This window comes from Eucyclogobius newberryi, unplaced genomic scaffold, assembly GCF_026437365.1.
Source record: "Eucyclogobius newberryi isolate DKJ021-1_F unplaced genomic scaffold, fEucNew1.0.hap1 SCAF_16, whole genome shotgun sequence".
In the NCBI taxonomy this organism is placed as follows: domain Eukaryota; kingdom Metazoa; phylum Chordata; class Actinopteri; order Gobiiformes; family Gobiidae; genus Eucyclogobius; species Eucyclogobius newberryi.
In genome coordinates, this window is record NW_027315790.1 from 31,799,930 (window position 1) to 31,816,212 (window position 16,283).

Here is a 16,283-nt window from a genome sequence, read left to right on the forward strand (position 1 = left end):
TATTCTAGTTATTTTCTAGTTCTAGTTCTAGTTCTTGTTCTAGTTCTATTCTAGTTCTAGTTCTTGTTCTAGTTCTAGTTCTATTCTAGCTCTTTATATTTCTGTAAATGATTTAAATCAGCTAAAATAGAGTCTTTAAGAGAGGATCATGAATAAATAGAAAATAAATCTTAACATAATGAAGTGGATGCAGTCCCTCGTTCCCCCAGGAGGGGGAGATACAGACTGTAACTATGAGCCATCATGTCAGTAAAGTATTACACCGAGTACTACTAGTATACAGGCTGTAGCCATGTCAGTAAAGTATTACACCGAGTACTACTAGTATACAGGCTGTAGCCATGTCAGTAAAGTATTACACCGAGTACTACTAGTATACAGGCTGTAGCCATGACAGTAAAGTATTACACCGAGTACTACTAGTATACAGGCTGTAGCCATGTCAGTAAAGTATTACACCGAGTACTACTAGTATACAGGCTGTAGCCATGTCAGTAAAGTATTACACCGAGTACTACTAGTATACAGGCTGTAGCCATGTCAGTAAAGTATTACACCGAGTACTACTAGTATACAGGCTGTAGCCATGACAGTAAAGTATTATTACACCGAGTACTATTAGTATACAGGCTGTAGCCATGTCAGTAAAGTATTACACCGAGTACTACTAGTATACAGGCTGTAGCCATGTCAGTAAAGTATTACACCGAGTACTACTAGTATACAGGCTGTAGCCATGTCAGTAAAGTATTACACCGAGTACTACTAGTATACAGGCTGTAGCCATGACAGTAAAGTATTACACCGAGTACTACTAGTATACAGGCTGTAGCCATGTCAGTAAAGTATTACACCGAGTACTACTAGTATACAGGCTGTAGCCATGACAGTAAAGTATTACACCGAGTACTACTAGTATACAGGCTGTAGCCATGACAGTAAAGTATTACACCGAGTACTACTAGTATACAGGCTGTAGCCATGACAGTAAAGTATTACACCGAGTACTACTAGTATACAGGCTGTAGCCATGTCAGTAAAGTATTACACCGAGTACTACTAGTATACAGGCTGTAGCCATGTCAGTAAAGTATTATTACACCGAGTACTACTAGTATACAGGCTGTAGCCATGTCAGTAAAGTATTACACCGAGTACTACTAGTATACAGGCTGTAGCCATGTCAGTAAAGTATTACACCGAGTACTACTAGTATACAGGCTGTAGCCATGTCAGTAAAGTATTACACCGAGTACTACTAGTATACAGGCTGTAGCCATGTCAGTAAAGTATTACACCGAGTACTACTAGTATACAGGCTGTAGCCATGACAGTAAAGTATTACACCGAGTACTACTAGTATACAGGCTGTAGCCATGTCAGTAAAGTATTACACCGAGTACTACTAGTATACAGGCTGTAGCCATGTCAGTAAAGTATTATTACACCGAGTACTACTAGTATACAGGCTGTAGCCATGTCAGTAAAGTATTACACCGAGTACTACTAGTATACAGGCTGTAGCCATGTCAGTAAAGTATTACACCGAGTACTACTAGTATACAGGCTGTAGCCATGTCAGTAAAGTATTATTACACCGAGTACTACTAGTATACAGGCTGTAGCCATGACAGTAAAGTATTACACCGAGTACTACTAGTATACAGGCTGTAGCCATGTCAGTAAAGTATTACACCGAGTACTACTAGTATACAGGCTGTAGCCATGACAGTAAAGTATTACACCGAGTACTACTAGTATACAGGCTGTAGCCATGTCAGTAAAGTATTACACCGAGTACTACTAGTATACAGGCTGTAGCCATGTCAGTAAAGTAATATTACACCGAGTACTACTAGTATACAGGCTGTAGCCATGTCAGTAAAGTAATATTACACCGAGTACTACTAGTATACAGGCTGTAGCCATGACAGTAAAGTATTACACCGAGTACTACTAGTATACAGGCTGTAGCCATGTCAGTAAAGTATTACACCGAGTACTACTAGTATACAGGCTGTAGCCATGTCAGTAAAGTAATATTACACCGAGTACTACTAGTATACAGGCTGTAGCCATGTCAGTAAAGTATTATTACACCGAGTACTACTAGTATACAGGCTGTAGCCATGTCAGTAAAGTAATATTACACCGAGTACTACTAGTATACAGGCTGTAGCCATGTCAGTAAAGTATTACACCGAGTACTACTAGTATACAGGCTGTAGCCATGACAGTAAAGTATTACACCGAGTACTACTAGTATACAGGCTATACTGTGGTCGCAACTGATACTTATACTTTATTATGTTTTTTTTGCATGAGAATTTATACTTGAAAATAATTGATCACTGCAGGCAGCTGTGGTGAATCTCAAATGTGTAAAGTAAAATACAGATACAGGAGCACAAAAAACATTGAAGTAAAAGTACCACATATAAGTATCATTTTATTGTATATATTTATCTTTGTTCACAGCTTGGACTTAAATAAATGTACATAAAACATGAGAAAAATACAGTTCCTGCTCTCAGCTATGAAAAATATATATCCTATATATCCAGTACAAAAACTACTTGGTAAAGTACAGATACCTGAACATTTAAACTTAAAGTACTTTTACTTTTTTACTTTGGAAAGTAAAGAAAAATACAAAAACCTCTAAAACCAGCAAAACATTAGAATGGAAAACACTTTGAGTCCGAGGATTCCTTTGTGGAATATAGAAGCAGCAGAACTCGTAGTATAAGTAGTAGTATTAGTAGTATTAGTAGGACTCGATGTAGTTTTGTCATCTTTGTGGACCTTTGTCTTGTTTGTGGTCTTATTCCCAGCATCCATCGTTGCAGTAGTCTTTGGGATATTTGTAGTATCAGTAGTAGTTGCAGGATGCGCAGTAGTCTTAGATGTGCCTTTTGAAGTAGTTAGTAAAGTTGCAGTAGTCTTAGATGTGCCTTTTGAAGTAGTTGGTAAAGTTGCAGTAGTCTTAGATGTATCTTTTGAAGTAGTTGGTAAAGTTGCAGTAGTCTTAGATGTATCTTTTGAAGTAGTTGGTAAAGTTGCAGTAGTCTTAGATGTATCTTTTGAAGTAGTTGGTAAAGTTGCAGTAGTCTTAGATGTATCTTTTGAAGTAGTTGGTAAAGTTGCAGTAGTCTTAGATGTATCTTTTGAAGTAGTTAGTAAAGTTGCAGTAGTCTTAGATGTATCTTTTGAAGTAGTTGGTAAAGTTGCAGTAGTCTTAGATGTATCTTTTGAAGTAGTTGGTAAAGTTGCAGTAGTCTTAGATGTATCTTTTGAAGTAGTTGGTAAAGTTGCAGTAGTCTTAGATGTATCTTTTGAAGTAGTTGGTAAAGTTGCAGTAGTCTTAGATGTATCTTTTGAAGTAGTTGGTAAAGTTGCAGTAGTCTTAGATGTATCTTTTGAAGTAGTTGGTAAAGTTGCAGTAGTCTTAGATGTATCTTTTGAAGTAGTTGCAGTAGTCGTTTTGGTAAATCCAGTAGAAACTGTTGCAGTAGTAGAAGCCGCAGTAGTGGCAGAAGTATCTGTAGTTGTAGTTGAAGCCTTGGAAGACTTTGACGCAGTAACTTGAGTCACAGTTGAAGTAGCAGCAGCACTAGTAGTAGTTGTAGTAGTAGTAGCAGTAGCAGTAGTAGTAGTAGTTTTTGCAGTACAAATTAAAGTAAGGATCTTGGAGGTGATTTTGACGGTGGTGAAGCTGGAGTTGTGGGCGTGAGTTGCAGTGGAAACAGAGAAGAGCCGAGCGGAGCTGGACGGGTCAGAACAGGATCTGGAAATAAGAGTTTTATATCTAAAATGACACAAATATTTACAAATGTGAAAAGGATGAGAAGCAGTAGTACTACAGTATTACTGTACTACAATACTATACTGTACTACAGTACTACAATACTACAGTACTTCTGTACTACTGTACTACAATACTACAGTACTTATGTACTACAGTACTACAATACTACAGTACTTCTGTACTACTGTACTACAGTACTACAATACTACAGTACTTCTGTACTACTGTACTACAATACTACAGTACTTATGTACTACAGTACTACAATACTACAGTACTTATGTACTACTGTACTACAGTACTACAATACTACAGTACTTCTGTACTACAGTACTTCTGTACTACAGTACTACAATACTACAGTACTTCTGTACTACAATACTACAGTACTTCTGTACTACAATACTACAGTACTTCTGTACTACAGTACTACAATACTACAGTACTTCTGTACTACAATACTACAGTACTTCTGTACTACAATACTACAGTACTACTGTACTACAGTACTACAGTACTACAATACTACAATACTACAATACTACAGTACTTCTGTACTACTGTACTACAATACTACAGTACTACAATACTACAGTAATTCTGTACTACAATAGTACAGTACTTCTGTACTACAGTACTACTGTACTACAATACTTCAGTACTACAGTACTACAGTACTACAGTACTACAATACTACGGTACTTCTGTACTACAATACTACAATACTCTGTACTACAATGCTACAGTGCTACTGTACTACAGTACTGCAGTACTATAGTACTACAATACTACAGTACTTCTGTACTACAATACTACAGTACTCTGTACTACAATACTACAGTACTACAATACTACAGTACTACAATACTACAGTACTTATGTACTACTGTACTACAGTACTACAATACTACAGTACTTCTGTACTACAGTACTTCTGTACTACAGTACTACAATACTACAGTACTTCTGTACTACAATACTACAGTACTTCTGTACTACAATACTACAGTACTACTGTACTACAGTACTACAGTACTACAATACTACAATACTAAAGTACTTCTGTACTACTGTACTACAATACTACAGTACTACAATACTACAGTAATTCTGTACTACAATAGTACAGTACTTCTGTACTACAGTACTACTGTACTACAATACTTCAGTACTACAGTACTACAGTACTACAGTACTACAATACTACAGTACTTCTGTACTACAATACTACAATACTCTGTACTACAATGCTACAGTGCTACTGTACTACAGTACTGCAGTACTATAGTACTACAATACTACAGTACTTCTGTACTACAATACTACAGTACTCTGTACTACAATACTACAGTACTACAATACTACAGTACTACAATACTACAGTACTTCTGTACTACAATACTACAGTACTACTGTACTACAGTACTACAATACTACAGTACTTCTGTACTACAATACTACAGTACTACTGTACTACAATACTACAATACTACAGTACTTCTGTACTACAATACTACAGTACTACAGTACTACAATACTACAGTACTTCTGTACTACAATACTACAGTACTACTGTACTACAGTACTACAGTACTACAATACTACAATACTACAGTACTTCTGTACTATAATACTAAAGTACTACTGTACTACAATACTACAGTACTTCTGTACTACAATACTACAGTACTACTGTACTACAGTACTACAGTACTACAATACTACAGTACTTCTGTACTACAATACTACAGTACTACAGTACTACAATACTACAGTACTTCTGTACTACAATACTACAGTACTACTGTACTACAGTACTACAGTACTACAGTACTACAATACTACAGTACTTCTGTACTACAATACTACAGTACTACTGTACTACAGTACTACAATACTACAGTACTTCTGTACTACAATACTACAGTACTACTGTACTACAGTACTACAGTACTACAATACTACAATACTACAGTACTTCTGTACTACAATACTACTGTACTAAAGTACTAAAGTACTACAGTACTACAATACTACAGTACTACAGTACTACAGTACTACAGTACTACAATACTACTGTACTACAGTACTACAGTACTACAATACTACAGTACTTCTGTACTACAATACTACAGTACTTCTGTACTACAATACTACAGTACTACTGTACTGCAGTACTACAGTACTACAATACTTAAGGACTTCTGTACTACAGTACTACTGTACTACAGTACTAGAGTACTACAATACTACTGTACTACAGTACTACAGTACTACAATACTACAATACTACTACTTCTGTACTACAATACTACAGTACTACTGTACTACAGTACTACAGTACTACAATACTACAGTACTTCTGTACTACAATACTACAGTACTACTGTACTACAATACTACAGTACTTCTGTACTACAGTACTACAGTACTAAAATACTACAGTACTTCTGTACTACAATACTACAGTACTTCTGTACTACAGTACTACAGTACTACAATACTACAGTACTTCTGTACTACAATACTACAGTACTACTGTACTACAATACTACAGTATTTCTGTACTACAATACTACTGTACTACAGTACTACAGTACTACAATACTACAGTACTTCTGTACTACAATACTACAGTACTACTGTACTACAGTACTACAATACTACAGTACTTCTGTACTACAATACTACAGTACTACCGTACTACAATACTACAATACTACAATACTACAGTACTTCTGTACTACAATACTACAGCACTACTGTACTACAATACTACAGTACTACTGTACTACAGTACTACACTACTACAGTACTTCTGTACTACAATACTACAGTACTACAATACTACAGTACTACTGTTCTACAGTACTACAGTACTACAATACTACAGTACTACACTACTACAGTACTTCTGTACTACAATACTACAGTACTACTGTACTACAGTACTACAGTACTACAATACTACAATACTACAGTACTTCTGTACTACAATACTACAGTACTACTGTACTACAGTACTACAGTACTACAATACTACAGTACTACAATACTACAGTAATTCTGTACTACAATAGTACAGTACTTCTGTACTACAGTACTACTGTACTACAATACTTCAGTACTACAGTACTACAGTACTACAGTACTACAGTACTGCAGTACTTCTGTACTACAATACTACAGTACTCTGTACTACAATACTACAGTACTACTGTACTACAGTACTGCAGTACTATAGTACTACAATACTACAGTACTTCTGTACCACAGTACTCTGTACTACAATACTACAGTACTACTGTACTACAGTACTACAGTACTACAATACTACAGAACTTCTGTACTACAATACTACAGTACTACTGTACTACAGTACTACAGTACTTCTGTACTACAATACTGCAGTACTACTGTACTACAATACTACAATACTACAGTACTTCTGTACTACAATACTACAGTACTACTGTACTACAATACTACAGTACTACTGTACTACAGTACTACAATACTACAGTACTTCTGTACTACAATACTACAGTACTTCTGTACTACAATACTACAGTACTACAGTACTACAATACTACAGTACTAATGTACTACAATACTACAGTACTTCTGTACTACAATACTACAGTACTACTGTACTACAGTACTACAGTACTACAGTACTACAATACTACAATACTACAGTACTTCTGTACTACAATACTACAGTACTACAGTACTACAGTACTACAATACTACAGTACTTCTGTACTACAATACTACAGTACTACAGTACTACAATACTACAGTACTACAATACTACAGTACTACTGTACTACAATACTACAGTACTTCTGTACTACGGTACTACAATACTACAGTACTTCTGTACTACAATACTACAGTACTTCTGTACTACAATACTACAGTACTACTGTACTCCAGTACTACAGTACTACAATACTACAGTACTTCTGTACTACAATACTACAGTACTACTGTACTATAATACTACAGTACTACTGTACTACAATACTACAGTACTTCTGTACTACAATACTACAGTACTACAGTAGTACAGTACTACAATACTACAATACTACAGTACTACTGTACTACAGTACTACTGTACTACAGTACTACAATACTACAGTACTTCTGTACTACAATACTACAGTACTACTGTACTACAGTACTACAATACTACAGTACTTCTGTACTACAATACTACAGTACTACTGTACTACAGTACTACAGTAATACAATACTACAATACTACAGTACTACTGTACTACAATAGTACAGTACTACTGTACTACAGTACTACAGTACTACAATACTACAGTACTTCTGTACTACAATACTACAGTACTTCTGTACTACAATACTACAGCACTACTGTACTACAGTACTACAGTACTACAATACTACAGTACTACTGTACTACAGTACTACAATACTACAGTACTTCTGTACTACAATACTACAGTACTATTGTACTACAATACTACAGTACTTCTGTACTACAATACTACAGTACTACTAAACTACAGTACTACAGTACTACAATACTACAGTACTTATGTACTACAATACTACTGTACTACAGTACTACAGTACTACAGTACTACAGTACTACAATACTACTGTACTACAGTACTACAATACTACAATACTACAATACTACAGTACTACAGTATTACTGTACTACAGTACTACAATACTACAGTACTTCTGTACTACAATACTACAGTACTACAATACTACAGTACGTCTGTACTACAATACTAAAGTACTTCTGTACTACAATACTACAGTACTACTGTACTACAGTACTACAATACTACAGTACTTCTGTACTACAATACTACAGTACTACTGTACTACAGTACTACAGTACTACAGTACTACAATACTACAGTACTTCTGTACTACAATACTACAGTACTACAATACTACAGTACTTCTGTACTACAATACTACAGTACTTCTGTACTACAGTACTACAATACTACAATACTACAGTACTTCTGTACTACAATACTACTGTACTAAAGTACTAAAGTACTACAGTACTACAATACTACAGTACTACAGTACTACAGTACTACAATACTACTGTACTACAGTACTACAGTACTACAATACTACAGTACTTCTGTACTACAATACTACAGTACTTCTGTACTAGAATACTACAGTACTACTGTACTACAGTACTACAGTACTACAATACTTAAGGACTTCTGTACTACAGTACTGCTGTACTACAGTACTAGAGTACTACAATACTACAGTACTACTGTACTACAGTACTACAGTACTACAGTACTACAATACTACAATACTACTACTTCTGTACTACAATACTACAGTACTACTGTACTACAGTACTACAATACTACAGTACTTCTGTACTACAATACTACAGTACTACTGTACTACAATACTACAGTACTTCTGTACTACAGTACTACAGTACTACAATACTACAGTACTTCTGTACTACAATACTACAGTACTTCTGTACTACAGTACTACAGTACTACAATACTACAGTACTTCTGTACTACAATACTACAGTACTACAGTACTACAGTATTACAGTACTTCTGTACTACAATACTACAGTACTACTGTACTACAGTACTACAATACTACAGTACTTCTGTACTACAATACTACAGTACTACTGTACTACAATACTACAATACTACAGTACTTCTGTACTACAATACTACAGCACTACTGTACTACAATACTACAGTACTACTGTACTACAGTACTACAGTACTACAATACTACAGTACTTCTGTACTACAATACTACAGTACTACAGTACTACAATACTACAGTACTACTGTACTACAGTACTACAGTACTACAGTACTACAATACTACAATACTACAGTACTACACTACTACAGTACTTCTGTACTACAATACTACAGTACTACTGTACTACAGTACTACTGTACTACAGTACTACAGTACTACAATACTACAATACTACAGTACTTCTGTACTACAATACTACAGTACTACTGTACTACAGTACTAAAATACTACAGTAATTCTGTACTACAATAGTACAGTACTTCTGTACTACAGTACTATTGTACTACAATACTTCAGTACTACAGTACTACAATACTACAGTACTTCTGTACTACAATACTACAGTACTCTGTACTACAATACTACAGTACTACTGTACTACAGTACTGCAGTACTATAGTACTACAATACTACAGTACTTCTGTACTACAATACTACAGTACTCTGTACTACAATACTACAGTACTACTGTACTACAGTACTACAATACTACAGTACTTCTGTACTACAATACTACAGTACTACCGTACTACAATACTACAATACTACAGTACTTCTGTACTACAATACTACAGCACTACTGTACTACAATACTACAGTACTACTGTACTACAGTACTACAGTACTACAATACTACAATACTACAGTACTTCTGTACTACAATACTACAGTACTACTGTACTACAGTACTACAATACTACAGTAATTCTGTACTACAATAGTACAGTACTTCTGTACTACAGTACTATTGTACTACAATACTTCAGTACTACAGTACTACAATACTACAGTACTTCCGTACTACAATACTACAATACTACAGTACTTCTGTACTACAATACTACAGCACTACTGTACTACAATACTACAGTACTACAGTACTACAATACTACAGTACTTCTGTACTACAATACTACAGTACTACAGTACTACAATACTACAGTACTACAATACTACAGTACTACTGTACTACAATACTACAGTACTTCTGTACTACAGTACTACAATACTACAGTACTTCTGTACTACAATACTACAGTACTTCTGTACTACAATACTACAGTACTACTGTACTACAGTACTACAGTACTACAATACTACAATACTACAGTACTTCTGTACTACAATACTACAGTACTACTGTACTACAGTACTACAATACTACAGTAATTCTGTACTACAATAGTACAGTACTTCTGTACTACAGTACTATTGTACTACAATACTTCAGTACTACAGTACTACAATACTACAGTACTTCTGTACTACAATACTACAGTACTCTGTACTACCATACTACAGTACTACTGTACTACAGTACTGCAGTACTATAGTACTACAATACTACAGTACTTCTGTACTACAATACTACAGTACTCTGTACTACAATACTACAGTACTACAGTACTACAGTACTACAATACTACAGTACTTCTGTACTACAATACTGCAGTACTACTGTACTACAATACTACAATACTACAGTACTTCTGTACTACAATACTACAGTACTACAGTACTACAGTACTACAGTACTACAATACTACAGTTCTTCTGTACTACAATACTACAGTACTTCTGTACTACAATACTACAGTACTACAGTACTACAGTACTACAATACTACAGTACTAATGTACTACAATACTACAGTACTTCTGTACTACAATACTACAGTACTACTGTACTACTGTACTACAGTACTACAATACTACAGTACTTCTGTACTACAATACTACAGTACTACAGTACTACAGTACTACAATACTACAGTACTTCTGTACTACAATACTACAGTACTACTGTACTACAATACTACAGTACTTCTGTACTACAATACTACAGTTCTACTGTACTACAGTAATACAATACTACAGTACTACAATACTACAATACTACTGTACTACAATACTACAATACTACAGTACTTCTGTACTACAGTACTACAATACTACAGTACTTCTGTACTACAATACTACAGTACTTCTGTACTACAATACTACAGTACTACAGTACTACAGTACTACAGTACTACAATACTACAATACTACAGTACTTCTGTACTACAATACTACAGTACTACTGTACTACAGTACTACAGTACTACATTACTACAATACTACAGTACTTCTGTACTATAATACTACAGTACTACTGTACTACAATACTACAGTACTACAGTACTACAATACTACAGTACTTCTGTACTACAATACTACAGTACTACTGTACTACAGTACTACAATACTACAGTACTTCTGTACTACAATACTACAGTACTACAGTACTACAGTACTACAGTACTACAGTACTACAATACTACAGTACTTCTGTACTACAATACTACAGTACTACTGTACTACAGTACTACAATACTACAGTACTTCTGTACTACAATACTACAGTACTACTGTACTACAGTACTACAATACTACAATACTACAATACTACAGTACTTCTGTACTACAATACTACTGTACTAAAGTACTACAGTACTACAATACTACAGTACTACAGTACTACAATACTACAATACTACTGTACTACAGTACTACAGTACTACAATACTACAGTACTTCTGTACTACAATACTACAGTACTTCTGTACTACAATACTACAGTACTACTGTACTACAATACTTAAGGACCTCTGCACTACAGTACTACTGTACTACAGTACTAGAGTACTACAATACTACAGTTCTACTGTACTACAGTACTACAGTACTACAGTACTACAATACTACAGTACTACAGTACTACAATACTACTACTTCTGTACTACAATACTACAGTACTACTGTACTACAGTACTACAATACTACAGTACTTCTGTACTACAATACTACAGTACTACTATACTACAGTACTTCTGCACTACAGTACTACAGTACTACAATACTACAGTACTTCTGTACTACAATACTACAGTACTTCTGTACTACAATACTACAGTACTACTGTACTACAATACTACAGTACTTCTGTACTACAATACTACTGTACTACTGTACTACAGTACTACAGTACTACAGTACTACAATACTACAGTACTTCTGTACTACAATACTACAGTACTTCTGTACTACAATACTACAGTACTACTGTACTACAGTACTACAATACTACAGTACTTCTGTACTACAATACTACAGTACTACTGTACTACAATACTACAGTACTTCTGTACTACAATACTACAGCACTACTGTACTACAATACTACAGTACTACTGTACTACAGTACTACAATACTACAGTACTTCTGTACTACAGTACCACAGTACTACAGTACTACAATACTACAGTACTACTGTACTACAGTACTACAGTACTACAATACTACAGTACTTCTGTACTACAATACTACAGTACTACAGTACTACAATACTACAGTACTTCTGTACTACAATACTACAGTACTACTGTACTACAATACTACAGTACTACTGTACTACAGTACTACAATACTACAGTACTTCTGTACTACAATACTACAGTACTACTGTACTACAGTACTACAATACTACAGTACTACAGTACTACAGTACTACAATACTACAGTACTACTGTACTACAATACTACAGTACGTCTGTACTGCAATACTACAGTACTACTGTACTACAGTACTACAATACTACAATACTACAGTACGTCTGTACTACAGTACTGCAGTACTACAGTACTACAGTACTACAATACTACAGTACTTCTGTACTACAATACTACAGTACTACTGTACTACAATACTACAGTACTTCTGTACTACAGTACTACTGTACTACAGTACTAGTCTGCGTTTCAGTTTTATGCAGCTAAAATCTGGAACAGTCTTCCTGAAGATGTGAGACAGGCTTCTACTCTGACAATGTTCAAATCTAAGCTAAAAACTGTTTTGTTTAGCTGCGCATATGACTAAAAGGATTTTTTCTTTGCACTCTTCTCTTTTGTTTGTGATTTTATTAGTTTAGAAAATCAGTTGGATTGATAATTTTTAATTTAGTTAATTTTATTGTATTTCTGTAATTTCTTTGTGATTTGAATGCATTTTTCCTGCTGTGAAGCACTTTGAATTGCCTTGTGTATGAAATGTGCTCTACAAATAAACTTGCCTTGCCTTGCCTTGCCTTACTACAGTAATTCTGTACTACAATACTACAGTACTACAGTACTACAATACTACAGTACTACAATACTACAATACTACAGTACTACTGTTCTACAGTACTACAATACTACAGTACTACAGTACTACAATACTACAATACTACAGTACTACAATACTACAGTACTTCTGTACTACAGTACTACAGTACTACAGTACCACAGTACTACAATACTATAGTACTTCTGTACTACAATACTACAGTACTACTGTACTACAGTACTACAATACTACAGTACTTCTGTACTACAATACTACAGTACTACTGTACTACAGTACTACAGTACTACAGTACTACAGTACTACAATACTACAGTACTTCTGTACTACAATACTACAGTACTACTGTACTACAGTACTACAGTACTACAATACTACAGTACTTCTGTACTACAATACTACAGTACTACTGTACTACAATACTACAGTACTTCTGTACTACAATACTACAGTACTACTGTACTACAGTACTACAATACTACAGTACTACAGTACTACAGTACTACAATACTACAGTACTACTGTACTACAATACTACAGTACTTCTATACTACAATACTACAGTACTACTGTACTACAGTACTACAATACTACAGTACTTCTGTACTACAATACTACAGTACTACTGTACTACAGTACTACTGTATCACAATACTACAGTACTACTGTACTACAGTACTACAGTACTACAGTACTACAATACTACAGTACTTCTGTACTACAATACTACAGTACTTCTGTACTACAATACTACAGCACTACTGTACTGCAGTACTACAGTACTACAATACTACAGTACTACTGTACTACAGTACTACAATACTACAGTACTTCTGTACTACAATACTACAGTACTATTGTACTACAATACTACAGTACTTCTGTACTACAATACTACAGTACTACTGTACTACAGTACTACAGTACTACAGTACTACAATACTACTGTACTACAGTACTACAATACTACAGTACTACTGTACTACAGTACTACAATACTACAGTACTTCTGTACTACAATACTACAGTACTACAATACTACAGTACGTCTGTACTACAATACTACAGTACTACTGTACTACAGTACTACAATACTACAATACTACAATACTACAGTACTACTGTACTACAGTACTACAGTACTACAATACTACAGTACTACTGTACTACAGTACTACAATACTACAGTACTTCTGTACTACAATACTACAGTACTTCCGTACTACAATACTACAATACTACAGTACTTCTGTACTACAATACTACAGCACTACTGTACTACAATACTACAGTACTACAGTACTACAATACTACAGTACTTCTGTACTACAATACTACAGTACTACAGTACTACAATACTACAGTACTACAATACTACAGTACTACTGTACTACAATACTACAGTACTTCTGTACTACAGTACTACAATACTACAGTACTTCTGTACTACAATACTACAGTACTTCTGTACTACAATACTACAGTACTACTGTACTACAGTACTACAGTACTACAATACTACAATACTACAGTACTTCTGTACTACAATACTACAGTACTACTGTACTACAGTACTACAATACTACAGTAATTCTGTACTACAATAGTACAGTACTTCTGTACTACAGTACTATTGTACTACAATACTTCAGTACTACAGTACTACAATACTACAGTACTTCTGTACTACAATACTACAGTACTCTGTACTACCATACTACAGTACTACTGTACTACAGTACTGCAGTACTATAGTACTACAATACTACAGTACTTCTGTACTACAATACTACAGTACTCTGTACTACAATACTACAGTACTACAGTACTACAGTACTACAATACTACAGTACTTCTGTACTACAATACTGCAGTACTACTGTACTACAATACTACAATACTACAGTACTTCTGTACTACAATACTACAGTACTACAGTACTACAGTACTACAGTACTACAGTACTACAGTACTACAATACTACAGTTCTTCTGTACTACAATACTACAGTACTTCTGTACTACAATACTACAGTACTACAGTACTACAGTACTACAATACTACAGTACTAATGTACTACAATACTACAGTACTTCTGTACTACAATACTACAGTACTACTGTACTACTGTACTACAGTACTACAATACTACAGTACTTCTGTACTACAATACTACAGTACTACAGTACTACAGTACTACAATACTACAGTACTTCTGTACTACAATACTACAGTACTACTGTACTACAATACTACAGTACTTCTGTACTACAATACTACAGTTCTACTGTACTACAGTAATACAATACTACAGTACTACAATACTACAATACTACTGTACTACAATACTACAATACTACAGTACTTCTGTACTACAGTACTACAATACTACAGTACTTCTGTACTACAATACTACAGTACTTCTGTACTACAATACTACAGTACTACAGTACTACAGTACTACAGTACTACAATACT